Below are 21,106 nucleotides of genomic sequence, written 5' to 3'. Positions count from 1 at the left end.
TGACTCGGGAATCCAACAGTCAATGCAGCACACACACAAACTGGTAACAGCCAAAAGGAAACATTTTAAAGGAATGGCTGCACATCCCTGAGCAAAGCCTGGACTTCCGAAACTGAAATTAGAAACGTCAAGGTAGCCACTGTGGCATCTGAGCTTCTACCAAAGCAATTAAACAACTATGACAACATAAGACTGAGTAACACAGAGATCAAGGATTTTGATGCTTCCTTCCTGGGGCAAGTCTTGTATATACCATTTCATTGGTAAATAAAGAGAAAAGCACACAACAACCAGAGAAACTGACCATTCCAAAAGGCCCTGCTGTTTTACCATGGCTTTCAAATGGCCACATGTCTATGTACAAGCTGACCAACAAGCACATTGGGAAAACCACAGATTTCCCCATGACACACAATCACACATAATTACCACTGATGTTGATTGCAAATCTGGCACTCCCCTAGTCCTGACCACAGAACACATCTGCACCAAATGTCCGCTTCGGACAGCTGGGTGCATTAGGAGATCTAGCAAAGGAATATGGAAGTCTTTTGCCTATCTCTCATCAACTCAGAACACTGGATTTGTTTGTCCCAGAAGGAATAAAAAAGCTCCAAGTGATACATGGTAGCCGAAGGAATTTTGGCAGAGATGCTAAACCTTGTGGAGTGCTCTCACCCACAGAATTCCTTCTTCTAATTCACAGCAAGGATGTTTTCCTGACACAAAGCCATATTCAGAATTAAAACTAACTAAATAAATAAAGCAAAGATATTCCCCCTAAAAGCCTCTACACCTTTGAATACTTCCAAAGAAATAAAAATTTCAGAACTATGACACTACAAATGAAAAAGTAGAAAAAAAAACAAAACCCCAAAACCCATCACAGAATAGCAACAAATCCCTGATATTCCAATAAAAACATTATTATTCTATTATATATAATAATACCACAATATTACTATATTACATTAGATAACTACATTAATTACATACTAATAAAAACTAACATTGTAGTTATTAGTTTATAGTTATCTCTTCATAACACAGTATACACAGAAAAAATCTGGGTGACAATTATCTTCCACATTCTTTTTTATTTATGGAGTTGTGATAGATTGGCATTTAAGAAACAAAGGGAAACAGCTAAGGAAGTTAAGGCTGCTGGAGGCTGATGGGAGTTTTTTCTCCTGGCCAATAACTGGCCATTTCTGAGAACTGACAGTAGTTTTGACCACTGAAAAGTGAGATCAACCTGTGAACACCCCCCCCCCCCCCCCTCCACCCCACCCCCCCCCCACCCCTTTAAAACCTAAGCCCGGGAATTGCTCTCTCTTTGGTTTCCAGCTTCGAAAGGTAACAGAACTCCAGCTGGCTCCTATCTCCTCCCCAGGCCACGCAGCCCGGGTGGGAGCTGGGCTGGGCCTGCCGCGGTTCCCGGGCAGGAGATGGAGCCTGAGGGAATTTCCCCCGGCCCCAGGCTGGGCCGGGCTCAGCTTCGGCCTCCCGGGAAACCTCTGGGGTGGCTGAAGCTTTTCCTGGGGGGCCTGGCTCTAGGCTCTGCTGAGCTGAAACCTGGCAGCATAAGCACCTGTGGCTTGAGCAAGACTTTAACCCTTTTACTACCCAGATTAGATTTGCAGATTAAATCCTTCTTCCAAGAAGAGGGCAAGAGAGAGTGATCAACAGGTAAAGAGACAACATAAACTATCAAAGACAGTGAAGAAAGGAATTAAACTTCAGATGGGGGAGAGAAATAATTGATTGCCTTAATAAGCTGAAATATTCTTTTGTTAAAGCTATGGAGATGGACAATAATATTCTGAAAAAACTCCTTTAATTCATGACAGTATTTTGGGGGGAATGGAGTATTTCAAAGTGTGGATCAAAGCAAATGGTAAAGTAGTTGTAATCTTAAGAGATGCTGGAACAAAAAAAGAAGAGAGAGCTGTTGAAGATTTGTGGCCCTTAAGAGACAAAGAAAAAACTTCTGTTTCCAGAGATGATCACAGAGATAGATGAAGAACATTTTTGCTTTTGAATAACTCATCCTTAAAATGACACCCCTTGACTTACGGCCCATGAATGCACCTCAGAGTGGTGTGAAAAGGGAGGAAAGAACTGACAGCAGAGTTTTCTGGGCGGCTGGCATCAGAAAAATAGAAAGCCATGAGAAAATGTGAAAAACTCCATAGATTGACAAAAGAGAACTTCTTTTTCTCTACCAAGACTGACGAAAAGACTATAGCAAACTTGGGACTGTTTTAACCACCAGGTTTTTTTTTGTCTCTGTTGTCAATTAAACAAGAGAATGATTGGGTGGTGGGGAAAAAGGGTTTCTAGAGGCTTTATTCTGGTTTCTTATTCTTGTAGTTTTGTTAATAAACTTTCTTTATTCCTTTTAAGTTTTAAGCCTGTTTTGCCCTTCTCCTAATCCATATCTCACAGCAAGAAATGAGTACGTTTTCTAGTGATTTTTTAGCTAATGCTTTAAAACCACAACAGGAGTGGACTGACAAATCTAGCACTGGACTGTGGCAATTCTGACAGTTTTTGAGATCAGAGGACTAATATGGTTTTCACATACTCATATATACAAATCCTCACCTGCCCATTTATATATGTGTGTGAATACACGTACATCAAATAATTTTCACCACAAATTAAGAGATGCTGAAGGATTTGGAGTAATTAGATGGGACAGCTGAAATGCCTTAACCAAGATCCCTGGCAAAAGAAGCTGGTATACAATTATTCACTAAGAGTCATTTACTAAGGGTGCTGAGCACCGAGGTTTATCTGATTTAATGCTCTCCCCAGAGAGAGAAGAGAACTATATCCAATCCATTGCAAATCTCTGCTTATAATGCCTCCGAAGACCTTTAGGAGCAGCCACTGCCAAGAATTCAGAGAATAAGAGCAATGGTACAGCTGCTCCCAGCCAGGCTCCAGCAAGCTATCCATCCTGAGGGCACAGAAGCAGAAACCTGCAATTTTCCAACAGCAAATTGTGTCCTGCGGGTTCTTCCCTCTACAGATCCTTCACAAGCTGCCGCTGGAAGTGCTTCACAGGGCTCTCCTTCCCCTTAAAGGGAAGGTCATCACACAGGGGAGACTACATAAAAGAAAACCACTTGTAACTGCCATCTCAAATGACAGTGAACAGTTTTGTTCCACACACAGCTGACAAATACATGCATACAGTATCAGTACCTAGCTGACAGCATTATGTTTTCATGCACCAAAAAATGCACTCCTTTTTAAGTGATTGCAAATTTCTATCGTAGACTACTAAAGCAAGAAGCTGGCTCCACCACATAGTAAAGAAAGACAAAACTTAAAGCCTTGTGCTTTGTGCTCTGAAGTGAAGGACACTCTCAGCTCCCATTCAGATGACGGGAGCTGTGTGGATAGAAACATTGATGAATTTTTCCAGGAGCACAAGACAGCACTGAAAATACTGCCTACAGTCATGAGCCCCCTGTGGCTAACACACATCCCTCTGGAAAGACTGTCCCAATTAATTTAGAGAGCACTGAGTAAGCCAAGATGCTTAGCAGTAGAACATGTAATAATCTATTTAAAGGTTCCTAGTAAATTGTATTACCTCATGATTCAGCTGCTTTGAGATTCTAACCTGGTAATAATTAATTTTTTGAAGAGACCAGAAACTTCAGTGAGCAACTTTTACCTGATTCTTAACCAGAGAGAAATGAGCCAAACCAGCCCAGCAAGTTCATGTTTCCTTAACACACTCACTTTTTTATTTTTTAAATAATTTTTCAGCCTCATGACTTATGACTACTAAGTGTAACAGCAGACAGGAAGGAGTCAGACTGCTCAGTTTTTCACTGAGTTTTTCATGAGTTGGCTGTTCACAGACAAACCAGATAGATTATCCTGGGAATTGCAGAGCCCTGCTAAGCAGCCCAGCCTAGTTCCAGTGGAGCTGATGAAGCTCCATCCTCACAGATGGCAAGGGCCACCACCCTCATGCATCAAACTCTTCACCTCCGGACAGTGGCCAGAGGCTGGCTGAAATTCAGTGACCAAAGATCTAAAACAAGCTTTACTAACAATGTGCCTTAGCAAGTGCCACGTTTTTGTTGTTATTTCCTATTGTTTTAATAGTTATGAGGTCGTGATTTTTTTAATTTTTTTTTTTAAGAAAATAACAATGACAAAAAAAAACATTATACATGCTTCATTTCTTGGAAAAGTAAAGCTCACTGGGAGACCCACACTGGATAAAATCTGATATTCTCATCTTTTGTCTACTGCAACAAGCACCAAGTTTAGCTTATGAGCCTCAAGTGCAGTTGTCTAAAAATTATTAACCCCATGCAGTAAGAAGCAATAAAAATCACAGACAGATTTGCCCACCACACTGTTAAGTCCATCTTCTGAGAACTACAGTCAAAAACCACAGCATGTGCAGAGTAACCTCCTCTACCCAGAGATGGTTAAAATAAATCCAGGTTTGCTACAAATGCTCTCTTAAATGGGTAATGCACAGTCTTGGAGCCTCTCAAGCCCTCTGCGTGAGTGGCACATCACATTAACCAAGGAATCCTAATTTAAAAACTACTCCCTTAGACTGGAAATGAGAAGAAGATAGCTTGAATGAAATAGAAACACAGATTGATTATTGTTTTGAGAAAGTAATCCACCTGAGCATCGCCTCTAGCTCCACTGTGAAGCCAGAAGTCTATTGCTGGTGCACAACTATGGGCAAAGAGACCAGAAAACTTTAGTCCATGTGGTTCAGATTTAAAGTAATGATTTTAGCGGCTATTAAATGTCTCAAAAAGAATGACACAAAACAAGGTTTTTCCTTTCTAGGGACAAGCAAACATACTGAATGTTGAAATCTGGAACAGCCCCACCTTCCTCCTCCGTGTCTGTCTTTTGCACAGCACCAGAGGTCTGTTCTCAGCAGGGCCATAACGCCGTGTCTGAGCTGACTCTGCTGCCTCTGGCCAGCCCTCCGTGGATGACTGCCCAGCTCGCAACACACAGCCACAGCTGGCAACTCAGCTGACAGGCCCTGAGAGAGGCCAAGGGCTGAGAAGCCACGGAGATTATGGGAAGCTCATACAACTAGGTGGTCCCCGACATCCAGGCCTTGAGCTCGAGCTCCTTCCCAGCACTGAGTACATTCAGGACTGCAGTCTGTGCTCTCCTGCATCTCTCTCCTGTGTGCCCAGAGCTTTGGGGTTCATGGTTGCCCATTCAGCACTGCCACTACTGCAGGCATTCATGGGGCTGCTTCGCTTTTTCAACAACAAAAGGCACAAGCAGACACAAGGGGAAAATGCTTTGAGCTATTTGCTTTGCTCAGCCTACAGTAAAGGACAAACAGCTGATAAGGACTGCAGACACAGCTTCCTTACTGTCCAGCCTGGGAGCAGCACCGGATCCCAGGGCTGGCATGCACTCACAACTCCCACTAAACATCTGAGAAGGTCATCAGTTCACTTTCTGCTTGTGTTTATTTCCCCTTGTTAACAACAGGCTGAACAGAGTAAAGCTCAGTTCATAATACTCTTTAAATTCTTTCTCCAGTTCAGTCCAGGTCTATTTCTGTCTCATCTCTGGGTCTGTGTATTTTGGCACCACTCCTTCTACACTTGTAACAGCACTGGATAAAGAACGTTCACTGAGGAATCAGGCAGGAATGAATGCAACTACCCATTTTACAGTGCTGCCTTGTCATTAATTAGCTTACCATGCTTAAGACAAATCAAGAAATATTTAAAACACAGTTTTTAATTCACATTTTATACTTAATATTGCATTACAAAATTAACTTATTTACTGTGACATCTAGCATGATTGACTTTGAGCTGCTGTCCATACCACTACCAGCTTGGAATATCTGAGCGCCACCATCGGGAGCCTCCTGGCACTGCAGAGTACCACAGCCTCATCCATAAAGCTCCTTCTTCTTCTTCACTGAACTCAGGCTCCCACCGTGTCCCCAGACATACCTCATGTTGAGGGTTAGGTGTCCTTTTTCTTTGTTTTGTCGTTCTGGCCTGCCCGGGGAATTTTTACCCATTATGTGCTGGGACAACCTAACTACCGGTACTTAGGGGTGATTGACAACGGACAAAGAGTAGCCGGGCCGGGGGGGGGGGGGGGGGGGGGGGGGGGGGGGAGGGGGCAGAAAAAGAGGGTGGGGACAGTTTTTAGCTGGCTTTCTTCCGCTTCGGGGAAGGACGTTCGTTTGCTGGGTCGCGGAGCTGCTGCGGTGGAGAGAAGGGAATTTCGCCATCACCCAGACAGAGCTGCTGCTTCTTCTCCTTCTCCCCTCTTGGTTGGTGGCCTCTCACCCCCTGTCCTGCCGGGACGTGTGGCAGCCACCGCCGCGGAGCTGCTGATACACCTCAGCCACCGGCCCAGGATCTCAGCTTGTCCCTGCTGTTTCCCGCCGACTGTTCCTTGGAGCCCTGCAGGAGCACCGGGACTGACTGCCCGAGGGGGTTTGTGAAAACAAAACCTCTCCTCCATCCCATCTCAGCCGAGAAAGCTGTCACGGGGTCCCTGGTTCTGTGCTCTTGTTATTGCTGTAGTTATTGTTTGTTTGTTTGCCTGGTTATACTAGTAAAGAACTGTTATTCCTATCCCCAGATCTCTGCCTGAAAGCCCCTTGATTTCAAATTTATAATAATTCGGAGGGAGGGAGTCTACATTCTTTCATCCCAAGGGAGGCTCCTGCTCTCCCTAGCAGACACCTGTCTTCTAGAACCAAGACAGATTTTGGCGCCCAACGTGGGGCACTGAGAGAAAAGGGCATAAAAGGAATAACAGTTCTTAAATAACCTAACTTTTGTGTGCTGAATTTAAAAACCTTGTTAAGTAGAACCATGTTGTTGAGCTTACCCAGGTTCGGGGGGCATGTGGTCACAGCTATATTTCTCCCATTTGCTGTACCTTACTTAAATATGGGTCCTATAACTAAGGCTACTGTGGCTATTATCCAGCTTGTTTTGTGAGTTAATAAGGTGAGGAATTCATAGATGTTTAACGTCCTCTGGACGGCGGGCTCATGGATTCAGAACTGTCACACACTAACTGGATAGTTTTCGAGTTACTTTAATAATGGTACCTACTGGGAAAAAAAGACAGCTGGGGAAATTTTCTCCCAACCTTTCACCCAGTTCCTTGAGCCTACCCCACCAGTTTTCGAAGGGTTAAAATCTTCTCTGAATGCTAATGACATCTTACAGTGGCTGGTGGTACTGATAGGCCTGTTCTACTTAGCCTTCAGAGACAAAGGGAAAGAGACCGGAAATGCTACTCCAGAACCTGGCAAAGCCCCAGAGACAGAGAGTGCTGCCCCAGAGCCTGGCACAGCCCCAGAGACAGGGAGTGCTGCCCCAGAGCCTGACCCTGCCCCACAGCCCACGTCAGAAATGAACCACCCAGAGTGGGTGGGGGTTCTGGTGAAAGAGATGCGTGAGATGCTAAAGGAGTGTATTTCCTCAGCTGCTGAGAAACCCTCCCCCTGCCCCAAAGAAGGAGAGTCTGATGGTGCTGCAGTAGAACCCACAGACGTTACAACCGTCCAGGTTCCAGCTGAACCACAAGGGCAGTCACAGCCAGCAGCTGTTGCCCCTGTAGAAACAAGAAAGTCTAAGATGAAATCACAGCACCCTGTTAATAAAGATAAGAAAAGAGGACCCTCACAACCCACAGGGGAGCCAGAAGTTGAAATCATTACTGAGTCTTTGACATATGACAGTCTCCGTAAGTTACAAAAAGACATTGTGAGGCAGGGGCTTGAGCCTTATACAACCTGGTTACTTTGGGTCTGGGACCTTATGGGAACAGGTGTGCAGCTGGATAGTGGTGAGGCAAAGAATTTGGGACCCTTGACCCAAGACTCAGGTGTGAATCAGATATTCGTCAGAGAGCAAGGGCCCCTTTCCCTCTGAGAGCGGCTTTTGATGAGTGTAAGAGAGAAGTTTGTCCACAGAGAGAGAATGGAAGAGCACCAAAACAATGAGCAGGTAGATCAGGCTGCAAAAATAGAGGTGTCAAAGATAGACTTAGATTAGCAACACAAGGGAGAGTTGTTCCTAGCTCGATGAGCCCATGATGCCTCAGGTCATCGGGAGAGAAATGCCACCTATAAGTGAGCACGAGACCGAGGGGTGGATCTAACCACAGACAGGTTATCCATGACTGTGAGACGTGTGCCACGATCAAGCAGGCCAAGCGGTTGAAGCCGCTATAGTACAGTGAGCGGTGGTCCAAATATAAGTATAGAGAAGCCTAGCAAATTGACTACATCACACTGCCCCAAACCCGCCAAGGCAAGTGCTACGTGCTCACGATGGTAAAAGCCACCACTAGATGGTTAGAAACCTACCCTGTGCCTCATGCCACTGCCCGGAACACCATCCTGAGACTTGAAAAGCAGGTCCTTTGAAAGCATAGTACCCCTGAGAAGATCGAGTCAAACAACAGAACTCATTTCAAGAACAGCCTTATAAACAGCTGGGCTAGAGAACATGGCATTGAGTGAGTGTACCATATCCCCTACCATGCACCTGCTGCAGAGAAAGTTAAACGGTGCAATGGCTTGCTTAAAACCAGCTTAAAAGCACTGGGTGGGGGAACTTTCAAAAACTGGGAGATTAATTTAGCAAAAGCCACATGGTTGGTGAACACCCGAAGTTCCACTAACCGAGCAGGCCCTGCCCAATCTGAGCCCTTTAGAACGACAGATAAAGTTCCAGTAGTACATATGAGAGGTATGCTGGTGTGATAAATGTAACCTTGGATAAAAATTCGTGAAAGAATAAATAAGTATATAACTGTATTTGTAACAATGTAAAAATTATATAAAATATAATGTGGCCTAAGGATTTCTCCCCAAACCCAGCAGTAACTACCCATTCAGGCAGTAACGACCCTAGGCGATATTTATCAGCCTGAAAGAAAGAGCAGGACACGGACAATCAGGCTAAACAATGAGAGGAGCCAGGCTGAGATGCCCATCGGCTCCACACCGGACCTGGACACTCCACCCTGAGAGCCCAACCGAAGATACAATCAGGAAGCACTCAGAACCTTTCACATGCGAAAGGACTCTGCCCAGTCGTCTATTGATTCAGTTCCACGGTTCCAGGAAATTCATTCAACCAACCATCTAAACTCTTTGTTGAACAGTAACTGCTCAGAGTTTTAGCCTCAGGACACAAAATCCCTATAAAAACCTCGGACAGTCTACCCTCCTTTGTGGATTTGGGTAAATCTGTACCTCTGGGTATAGACCCCTGTCCACCCAGCGCTGCGCTGATTTATTTTATTGTGGTTTTTTTCTCTCATTGCTGGTGCTTGAAATTATTTTATAATAAATCGCTTTTTTATTAACCCTATTTTGCCATTGCATTTATAACACTGGGAAAAACTGTTTGGGTTAATTCTGCCTCCAGCAAAGACAGTCCAATCCGTGGGGTTGTCTTTGCTCAGGGACCGGGTTGCACTTAGTGAGTGATGCAAAAAGATGGAGAGACCTGGTGCATACCCCAAAGAGACCTGGTTTTAGAGTGAACTACCCATGACACTGTGCTTGTATCTGTATCTGCATGTACATATGTATATAGTTAAAGTAGTGTAAGTTTGTGTATAATTTAAAGGTTTAATAAGGTTTAATATTTGATGTAACATTTTGGTATGGGAAAAAATTCGGGGTGGATAGTGTGTTGAAGGTTAGGTGTCCTTTTTTTTTGTTTTGTCGTTCTGGCCTGCCCGGGGAATTTTTACCCATTATGTGCTGGGACAACCTAACTACCGGTACTTAGGGGTGATTGACAACGGACAAAAAGTAGCCGGGCCCGGGGGGGGGGGGGGGGGGGGGGGGGTGTGGGGAAGGGGGCAAAAAAAGGGGGGGGGGGCAGTTTTTAGGTGGGTTTCTTCCGCTTCGGGGAAGGACGTTCGTGTGTGCTGGGTCGCGGAGCTGCTGGGGTGGAGAGAGGGGAATTTCGCCATCACCCAGACAGAGCTGCTGCTTCTTCTCCTTCTCCCCTCTTGGTTGGTGGCCTCTCACCCCCTGTCCTGCCGGGACGTGTGGCAGCCACCGCCGCGGAGCTGCTGATACACCTCAGCCGCCGGCCCAGGATCTCAGCTTGTCCCTGCTGTTTCCCGCCGACTGTTCCTTGGAGCCCTGCAGGAGCACCGGGACTGACTGCCCGAGGGGGTTTGTGAAAACAAAACCTCTCCTCCATCCCATCTCAGCCGAGAAGGCTGTCCCGGGATCCCTGGTTCTGTGCTCTTGTTATTGCTGTAGTTATTGTTTGTTTGTTTGCCTGGTTATACTAGTAAAGAACTGTTATTCCTATCCCCAGATCTCTGCCTGAAAGCCCCTTGATTTCAAATTTATAATAATTCGGAGGGAGGGAGTCTACATTCTTTCATCCCAAGGGAGGCTCCTGCTCTCCCTAGCAGACACCTGTCTTCTAGAACCAAGACACCTCACCGTAAGAGGGGTCCAGTGGCTGACTGGAAAAAAAATTCACAGCTTCTTTTATTTGAAGGATAAATAGATTCAATGACAATGGCTAATTAAAAGCTTCTTCTGCTTGGAAGATTATATTCCCAGATTACTTCCTTCAAAGACATTTGGAAAATCCCTGGAGAGAGCTACCTTACTGAAGCCAAGTCAGCTTTTTGATATTGAGACATCAGCAAACTGAAAAGCAACTGACTCTTTCCTGCTGAAAGTGAAGTTGCATTGCTTTCCCAAAGGATATGGAACTACTAATGCATTCAGAACCCACAGCTACACAAAAGTAGACCCTTTAAGCAAATAAAGTTACCATCAGCAACCTGAGCATCCTAGGAGCAGGATAAGCCAGTCCTGCTCAGTCTTGGATGAGGGGAAACATTCTACATCCCCATTATATAGCACACATTGAAGTCCCAAGGCAGGAATGGTACTTGATGAGGGTAATTACCCCACAGTTATTAATAAAGCAGCAGCCAGTTTTTCTTCAAGAAGCTGCTCTCCTAACAAGCTTTATGGAGACCATGGCACTAATCCATCAGTGCTTAAAACTGCCAAGAGACCATGGGAACACAAGGACTTTTCAGAGTATGTTCCCATATTAACCTTATCATGCTCTTTAAGAAGCTTGTGTTGTGCATTTGCTCTCACATGATAATTTTATTTTAAATCATTATAGAATCATAAGCTTAGGTGGGAAGGGATCTTAAAGTTCATCTAGTTCCATCCCTTGGGCAGGGACATTTCCACTATCCAAGGTTGCTCCAAGCCCTGTCCAACCTGGCCTTGGACACTTCCAGCAAAGGGGCAGCCACAGCTTCTCTGGGTACTCTTGTGCCAGGGCTTTCCTACCCTCATGGGGAACAATTCCTTCCTAACACTTAACCAGTGCTTCCCTCTGGCAAAGGGAAGCCACCCCTCCATCCCTTGTAAAAAGTCTCTTCATCTTTCCTGGAGGCTCCCCTCAGGTACTACAAGACCACAATTAGGTCACAACAAAGCTTCTCATCTCCAGGCTGACCAATCCCAATGCTCTCAGCCTTTACCCATAGGAGAGGTGCTCCATCCCCATGACCCCCTTGGTGGCTCTGCACCTGACCATAGATGCAATATGGTGTATTAGATTTAAATGAGTCTCTGGAGGTTTCTTTGGCTGGAGGGAGTTACAGCCTGTGACAAAACACCACTGTTGGATATGAAACTCAAACACAGTGTGGTAAATTTTAGGCTTTTTTTCCCTAAAAGAAACACAAAAAAGTAAAGACTGAGCTAGAATTCCTTCAGATGCCACAGTCCTTGAAACATTAATTAAATTTTGCTTAGCAAAGTATCAGCAAACCACATAATTACTCAATTAGCCCTAAACAAAGGGAAAAGATAGACACTAAACACAGACCTACCTACACTTGCATAATTCAAACACTACTAAATAGAGCTTCCTCAGTTTTCATACAAAGCTACCTGTCTCTCAATAGAACACAAGAAAGAAAGAAAAGTTTCCTTTTAAAAATTCTAGGAGAATAAAACCAAGGTTCTAGGAGATTATATGCGTGTGCCTGCACACATATACATACAAACATGTGCATGAACATCATCATTTTGATACTATAAAAGGCTTTAGGATATATCCAGCTGCCATCCTCTGAGAACACAATTTCCAAATATAACAAAAATCAAGTAATCTGAGGCCAGCTGCTGGGAGAAAGAAGTGTCACATTCAGTACAAAATTCAGATATGGGAACTGAACCGGCTGGGATGGATAGTGGCTTAGCTCAGATGACTCGTACAGAAGGCATAAACCTGAGACCTGGCAGGAAGGATACTGAAAGGCTGGAAATTAGGATGCTGCTGGGATCATTCCATAATAGACCATGTTTCTGGTTCTGGCTCTCAGTTGGTTCAGGACCTGTCACATATATGGTCATGTCCCTGGTCTGCATTTGCGATTGGACCCCTGCCCTCAGGTATCCCCACATATTGTTAAGTTCGCCATGCCCCTTGGTCTTTGGAGCTTGCCCCCAGAACATGTGGCTTCTGGGGGCTGTTATTTTACCATCATTAAAGCATTTTGGGCAACTCCATTGTTCCCATCCCTCTATTTTGCCACATTCACCTGGCCAGGCCGGACTTGGAGTCACAGTGAGCCGACTGTGACATTCAAATATTCTGCATGAGGTTACTCTGTACCTAAAATACTCCTTTTTACTACTAAAAATGCATCTGCCTTCTTTCCAAGTATCTGACAGAGTTTTTATTGATTTCAGTTAAACTGACCCTAGCTCCTGTCCAAGTATTCCACTATAAAGTGAATTGCTAAAGGGATACCAGTGTAAAACCGTTAGAAACCCCAGCCTTGTCCTTTCAGGCATTACAACTGTAAATTCAAATCTCTGCATCATTTCAGCTAAGTCTCCACTTCACAGAACTAATCCATGTGCAGCTGACAGAACATGGAATATTACAGAAGATAACACTGACCGTGTACAGTAATTATTTACTCTGACAATATCCAGCTGGAAATATTATCCCTAGGGCTCTAACAAGGGTCCAGTGATGCTTCAAATACCACTGTGAATAAAGAGGCATCAATTAGCTGAAGTTAAAACACCCACTTAAGGATGTTTAAAGAAGGGCTATTACTGGTGTTACAGGTTAACGTGAACTTTTTGATCTTTTAAAAAATCTATTACTAACTTAAACAATGAAGACTCAAAATAGTTCATTTTGTATTTCTACCTATCAGACACATTTCTTGCGCCTGGTGAGGCTCTGTTTGAGAAGCTGAATTAGATGATTTTTTTCAAGGTCCCTTCTAACCTGAGCTGTTGCAGGATTCTATTGTACAAGAAGGCAGTGAGAAAAAGAAGAAAATAAGACTGCAAAATAGTTTATCTGACAGAGCCAACCCAGGAAGAAGATACTGAAATATTATAGTTCTGTTTTTAAAAATATGTGGTTTGGATTGAAATGCCAATTTAAAAATAAAGATATAGCAAGTTTTTAATGGCCAGATGAGCCTCTCAAAAGCTTCATTAGAGCACTGTTTACTTTGGTAACTGGTGAGTCAGCTGGAAGCAGCTCTTTCCCATCCCTTCACTTTTCCCTGCATCATTTGTAATTGTGTCATTTGCAAAACTGCACCAAGAAAAACATTTTTAAGCAGAAACCATTCAAGTAAGGGATAAACTTCTTGCAGAAGTCTAGAGAACCAAGGCTGAGAAACTGTAGTGTTCACCACAACCCAGTGGAAGGGGAAAGGAGTCAGGCCAGGCTGAGCAATGTCTCCACACTGCCAGAATAGCTCAGTGATGACAGTGGTCTCATGTGTCCTTGCTTTCCATGGGCCACAGCAGTGAGAATGCCTTGCCTCTGGTTCTTCCCAGCTCTGAGTCTGGCCCAGCAGTGCACACAGGGAGCTGGCAGCTCTTCTACCTGAGACAGGCTGCAACCCCTGGAGCTGGGCTGCTGGGAGCCACCTACACAATGGCACAGAGGCTTTTCTCCCCCTGCTCTGCAGCACTGCACTCACTTCATGGTTTTAATAAGCCAGGAGAACTGAAAACCAGAACTTCTCCCCACAGTAGTCACACAGGCCCTGAGAATGACTATTTGGTAAATGAATCCTGTTGCACAGAAGTCTCCCACTCAGTGCTGCTGAGGGTCTGGCTGCAAGACACACATGTTTAGTTGTCACTTTGGAAAGGGAAACTGCACATTCATTGATGCGTGTAAACTCTGTGGTACATAAACAATCCGCCAGTCCATGTCTAAGCATAATTTCTGTCCACAGTTATTTGTCATATAAAATTGACTTCTCAGTGAGATAGCAAAACACCTTATAATAGAGAATCATGGAATCATTTAGGATGGAAAAGCCCCCTTAGATCATTGAATCAAACCACAGCCCCACTAACCACATCCACAAGTGACACATCCATCCAGTTTTTAAATCCCTCCAAGGATGGTGATCCCTCCACTTCCCTGGACATACTGTTCCAATGCTTGTCAACCCTTTGAGGGAAGAAATTTTCTTAATATCAATTTAAAGCTCCCCTGGAGCAACTTGAGGCTATTTCCGCCTGTCTTATATAACAACATAGCTTTAAATGTCAACTGAGAAAAGACCAAAAAGAAGTCCAAAGCTGGAAGAGCCATGCACTTGACCAGGAAGAATTTCAGGCTGCTTCTCAAGCTGTGAAACAGCAGCTCTGGGGGTTCATCACCAACAGCTCAGCCAAGAACTCAGAGCATGTCACTGTCTCAGTATGATCTGGATCCATGCAGGACTCAGAATCCTAAAAGCTCATCAGGTCCCTTCTTCAGCATCCTTCAGAGTCAACCTAAACCCTCAAGGGTGTGAGAAGTTTTCAAAGCAGATAAGCTGCCATAGCAAGCTGAAGGACTTACCCTGAGAGCCTGTGACTGCCCCATTCCGGGAAGCACCCAAGGCCAGGCCGGACAAGGCTTGGAGCTACCTCGGCTAGTGGAAGGTGTCCCTGCCCATGGCAGGGGGTGAAATGAGACGGGCTTTAAGGTCCCTTCCAACACAAACTGTTCTGGGATTCTATGAGCTGAAGAGACCATCAGCACTTTGGACTCCACAGCAAGAAACCAACCAGGATTTCAGCTGTAGCTGTTACCCCATTCCACCCTGTGAGCAGGAAGGGAAAGAGCCTTTGCTGACTGTAAGCAGTACTACAGTGCTATGTCTTTACTCCCTATGGGTCTGGCTCAGGACAAACTCAAAGTTAAGCCTCTGGAAGTGTTTTCAGAAAACTAATTTCAAGGGCAAATTTGAGTTGCTGCAGCTGGCAGCCAAGCACCATAACTGAGGATGCCACCAGTGAACACCATGGAATGCTTTGGTTTGGAAAGGACCTTAAAGATCACCTTGTTCCAACTCCCTGACATAACTTCCACTAGACTAGACTGCCAAGTTCACAAAAACAGCACAGGTGTGTGTCACAGGGCCTGGCCTGGCACTTGGACTGCAGCCCTGCTCAGATGCTACTGATGAGCCCCACAAATGGCATTTGTTCCCTGTGCTCCAGCAGCTCCCTTACAACCACACTGCCTTTTGCCAACTCCTCTGCAAAAGCAAGAACTCCAGGCAGTTCATTACAGCAGGATCCACGAGAGCTTAACTGGGGAGCTGCTAATCCAGGCAGCTTTGCGCCCAGCCTTTTCTGCCCAGTTGCGGAATCCCAGCCATGCAGATCTCTATCATCTCCCCACACGGGTCCTGTGTGCCCCTGCACTGACTCACAGACACGGCACAGCCCACAGGAGCACTGGGATGCCTCAGCACAACGGGAGCTCAGCAGCTAGAAGAAAGCTGTTTCATGGCTTTGGAAGAAGAAAAAAAAGGCATCAGAATATTTCTGCTCTTGATGCAGGTTTCAATGCTCAGTAGTTTTTAGGAAGCTGTGGAAGAGAGGAAAGCATTAAATATTATCTGTGGATTATAAAATTCCACAAAGCTTTAACAGTGTAAAAATGCAAGCATTCTCCAAACTAACTCAAAAAGCAGATGTGAACAGGGAGGGAGGAAGAAAAGTGGATGAAAACATTAACTTTTTGCCCTCATCAGCTTAACAGGAATACACTAGGCAAAACTTTGTTTTCCATTCACTCATCATGTAAAATTTGTTTGAAATAATGCCACTATTTATGTTTAGACAGAAATTTATTTAGACTAACTGATTTGTCTTGAACCTTCTATTTCCCAGTTTCAGCCTCTATCTGGCCTAGCCCAAGCAGACTCAGCTGACTACTGGAAAAGCACAGAACTCTCATAATGAAATAATCAATCGCTAAATAATTACCAAACTTATCCTAAAAGAATGATTACAGTGTAGAAACAGAAGCATTTACCATGATGATTGTTTACACTAAATTGTTCAGCTTGTTTATACAACACAGAGCACAAAGATTTCTTCTCTGGGGAATTTGGATCTGTGACCATAAAGCCATCAAGCTCCAAAAATCAATGCTATCACCTGACTTGCACCGTTTGTGTAGGTCAATCTAAAGCATATTTTTCTCAGGATCTGCATCATGTCTGGAAGAAAACCCACTCTCTGAACTGGCAGGTCCTTTCAAATACAATCTGACAGGTCAGATATTTGAAGTGGTCAGGTCACCACTGCCCTCATGAGTCAACATGAGTGAAGAGTGAGTGCTAATTCCTGAGCTGCTGCAGCAAGTATAAGTCACTGAGGATGCCACCAGTGCATGGCATGGAATCATGGAATGGTTTGAGTTTGGAAGTGACCTTGAAGCTCATCTCATTCCACCCTGCCATGGGCATGGACAGCTTCCACTAGGTTGTTCCAAGTCCCTCCTATCTGGCCTTGGACACTTCCAGGGATCCAGGGCAGCCACAGCAGCTCTGGGCACCCTGTGCTAGGACCTCCCCACCCTCAAAGGGAATAACTTCTCCCCAGAAGCCCATGTAACCCTGCCCCCTGGCAGTGGGAAGCCATTCCCCCTCATCCTATCCCTCCAGGACCCTTGTCCCAAGTCCCTCTCCAGCTCTCTTGGAGCCCTTTAGGCACTGTAAAGGGCTTTCAGGTCTCCCCAGAAACCTCTCTTCTCCAGGTGAACACTCCCAGCTCTCCCAGCCTGTCTTCAGTCCTGCCCTTAGAGACTAGTCCTGTCTTTGCCCTGCTGTGCTGCTCAGTGCTCCAGCTGCAAACTCTCTCTGGCTCACCCTCCAGTGTCTTAAAGACATTCACAAACCAAAATGGAATTCCTGCGTACATTGAGAGTCAAGGCAATTTTGATGAACATGAAATGAAGGCCAAGGAACAAAGATTGTGAGGGCATCTCTAATTCTTTAAACAACAGCCTGTTGGGCAGGCCCAAGACACCATTTTTTTGTACCAACTGCCCACTGGAATGGTTACAGTGAAGACTGTCATTTCATGGAATTCAGGAGATATTCAGGAAATATTCATGGATAGTCATCCAGCCTCTCCTGAAGATCTTGTCCAGGTGTCTGCAGTACAAAATGGCATCCAAATGAGTAAGGCAGGATGGTTCAGGTTGAAATCACCAGTTCTGCCAAACATCTCCTTTGCTTCCAGAGGCAGATCTTCAGGCCTCACTTTAAGGATATGTGAAGCACGTATCAAAATCAACAGAATATATATATAAACATTCCAAAGTGTTTTGGTTAACTACAAAGTTTGTGCCTGAGCTCTCCAAACTAAAGGAGGTGACATTTCCCATCTCCTATCCCTTCATCATCTCTAGAGCTGGGGCTGGATATCCTGGGCAGGATTATTTATCATCACATGAATGTAGCAATACTGTACCAGCATAAGCCCAACTGCAAAACTGTTAAGACAAACATTACAGATTAATTTCTGGAATGATTACGAGGCCCAAGACCCCAGTGTCCAGCTAAACTACATAAACACAGATAAAAACTGTCCAAACTGCAAACCTGAATAATAAACCCTATTTAACTAACAGAATAGCCTAGATGAAATTCCAGATGTCTCTCACACATGATAAATTAAAATACTTTGTGAGAAAGTTGAGTGTACACTTCTACAAAGGAAATATCAACAAAACCAGGAAAAGCTTAATTAATTTCATTCTTCAAAGTTACATCTCACATTTACTGAGACTTTCCAAACACATTATGTTGCTGATTAGTAGTAATGCCTTAAGGTACTTCTTCCTGATCTTTGGAGTTAAAAACTTCTTTAAAACATCACTGAGGCACATAATTCTTACTGAACAATAACATCAGGGAGCACCCTGTAATTTAAAATACCACACTTCTAATGGACAAAATTGAGTCAAGTAAGAAAAGCAGGATGGATCCAGATTCCAGCCTGAGCACAATCAGACTTCAAAAAGGGCTGAAAAAATGAAAACCAGCTGAGCTAATAAAAACCAGACCCTGCTTAAACAATCTTTCATCAAGTAAACTTCACCTATGTTGTTACTCTTGGAATTTGGTAAAGTAGGAGGAGCCAGCAAGGTCTAAAAACAAGATGAGAAAGCATATTTGGGAAGGATGTAATATTTAGCAAAATAAGATGGCAGACAACCAAAGCCAGACTCTGAGCTCAGTCATACTGGTGTAAATCCAAACTAGCATCACTGACTGTAGTGGAATTACTCTGGATTTACTCCATGTTAACTGAGATGAAAACCTGGTCAGAGTACAGGATATCAAACTGGGAAAAAAGGCTTTTGTATCTACACAATGGGACATTTCATTGCAAGTAACTAAGCAAGCGTTTAATGCTACATAGCTACAACACAAGGTGAGATGGGCTTGAGTTACCCCATAAATACCCACAGCCAAAATTCTCTACAGAGTGAAAAGTGTTATGTACTTCAAATCTACCTCTAAGCAAGATTTATGCAAATTAATGAGCTAATACAAAACATGCTTCATTATTCAAGACTTTTCTTATTTGTTTTGTAAAAAGGACAGTTTGAGATCAACCAAGACTCATCCCCATGAAGCAGGAATGCAACAGCATCTCTTCAGTTACCTCCCTTGTGTCTTTTCCAGAAAGGAATACAGACTTTCACCATTTGCAAAGCTGCAGCTCCAGATGCATACCATATTATACACTTCTACACTGGGGAGTATTTATGTGCCTTTCCTCTAAATAAAGTCCCAGCAACAGGTACACATCATATCGGTGGCTGTGCCAAACCACCAAGGCATTAAAAGATTTGCTCAATGTGGTAAAATTGCCAATTCTTCAAAATGGCATTTAGCCAACAGTCATTATTTTCATCTCCCTATACTGCGGCTCATTTGGGTAACAGAATACCATTGAAATCAATTTTGGAAGATGGAGAAAGGGCCTGCGTTTTACAGCAATGACACAATCTTTTCGCATCCTAAGCATAAGCCACAGCAGGAATATTGAGAACGAAGCTTGACACACAAAGCAGCTACATTTTTCCCCCCATTGTCAGTATTCACAGAGACTGCCCAGATTCTCCCTCATACACAGATCCTGTGTAACTCAGTCCTTCTAGTTCACTAGCACTAGTGACGGTACTTCCCTGCTCACTGCAGATCTGCCAGCTGAGCCCACTGCCAGTCCTGCTGGCCAGAACCACCACAACACAAGCCATCACCTCCTCTGCTCAGCCCCAGGGTGGCTCATGCACTCTAATCAAGCTCCCAAACTAAAGACCTTCTTTAGCCTCTGCTAACCTGGATTGTTTGGGAATGAATCTGGGATTGCCAAGCACTACTCATGTCTGGGGATCAGAAAAAGCCATGACCTTAAAGACGATGGAAGCAGGAAGCAGTGCAGAACAATAATTATTTTGTCCACTACAGTTACAACTTTAGGAAAGTGTAACTCAACAGATTCTGAACAATTTCAGAAAACAAAATATCAGGGTCAGTTGGTCCAATTTTGACCCAGAACAAACTCTACAAAAGTACTCACTCCCATGGCCAGCATGTGAAGGGACAATGATATGTGTCCTAGCTAGCAGCCTCATTCAGGCTGAGGCAAACATCACCTGGCAGGTCAAGAGAGGGGATTCTCTCCTCAACTCTGCTCTGGTGAGACTCTACACTCAGCACAAGAAAGACATGGACCTGCTGGAGTGAGTCCAGAGGAGGCCATGGAGATGCTCGTAGGGCTGGAGCCCCTCTGCTCTAGATCCAGACTGGGAGAGCTGGGGGTGTTCACCAGAGAGAACTTCCCTGGAAAAGGCTCCAGGGTGACCTTAAAGCCCTTTCCAGTGCCTAAAAGGGATCCAGGAGAGCTGGAAAGGGACTTGGGACATGAGCTTGGAGTGGCAGAACAAGGGATTGCTTTGAGCAACCTGAACTAGTGCAGGGTGTCCCTGCTCACAGCAGGGTGCTGGAACTAGATGGTCTCTGAAGCCCCTTCTAAGACAACCCATTCCATGATTCTGCATTCTCCCACACATACCCTTTTGCGGGTAACACAGCACCTCTTTCAGAGCAAGAATATATTGTAGCACTAGCACATTTCACCACCAGGATCCAGTGTGTATATGCAAAAGATACTCCAGACTGCCAAGAAATCTTGAGATACAGAGGGGAGTGCTGAGAAGAGACACTAAACCTCTGAGAGAAAAGGGTCAATGAAAATTTTGAGGAAGGGATGGGCTGAATACAAAGATAATAAAAAGATGGGGAGTCAGACAGACTAGGAAAGAAATGAAAAGAAGAATAAACATTTCAGGGAGAAAAAAGTGATTTGTGGATTTGTGGTTAACACTGAGAGCTGTGACTCAGGGGTAGGTCACATGAATTCCCTGTGATTTGATTCAGCTTATGTAAAATTTATAAAGGAAAAGCCATGACCAAACCAAAACAAACAAAAGCCCCAAGACACCAAAAAAAACACCAAACAAAAAAACCCACCACCAAAAAAAACCAAAAACAAACCTCAACAAAACAAAGCCAACCACACAGACATCTGAAATGTGCTAAGACATAGGGGTTTAAGTAACATGTTGTTAAATCAGGAGTAAACAATCCTGGCCAAGCACCACTGCCTAAGCACTTTGTTATGTTCTCCAAATGCTGTAGGAGAGCAGCCAAAATGTTAACCCAGGCA

General features: G+C 44.3%; 1 protein-coding gene across 4 annotated transcripts in view; it reads right to left on the bottom strand.

Annotated features, from left to right (window-relative positions):
• Window positions 1-21,106, bottom strand: part of HMCN1 (hemicentin 1) — a 176,103-nt gene that overhangs the window by 141,437 nt on the left and 13,560 nt on the right. Inside the window, exon 1 of one of the 4 annotated variants that reach the window (XM_088060140.1) lies at window positions 1,011-1,113. The exons of the other annotated variants lie outside the window; for them this stretch is intronic. The gene's annotated coding sequence lies outside the window, so the exon portion shown is untranslated. Of the gene's footprint in view, window positions 1-1,010; window positions 1,114-21,106 lie in introns of those variants that run through there. 4 annotated transcript variants of the gene reach the window in all.

Source organism: Pseudopodoces humilis, chromosome 10 (assembly GCF_049639895.1).
Source record: "Pseudopodoces humilis isolate 2021_Gansu_Grassland_sample_001 chromosome 10, ASM4963989v1, whole genome shotgun sequence".
In the NCBI taxonomy this organism is placed as follows: domain Eukaryota; kingdom Metazoa; phylum Chordata; class Aves; order Passeriformes; family Paridae; genus Pseudopodoces; species Pseudopodoces humilis.
This window is presented reverse-complemented; position numbering and strand designations above follow the sequence as displayed.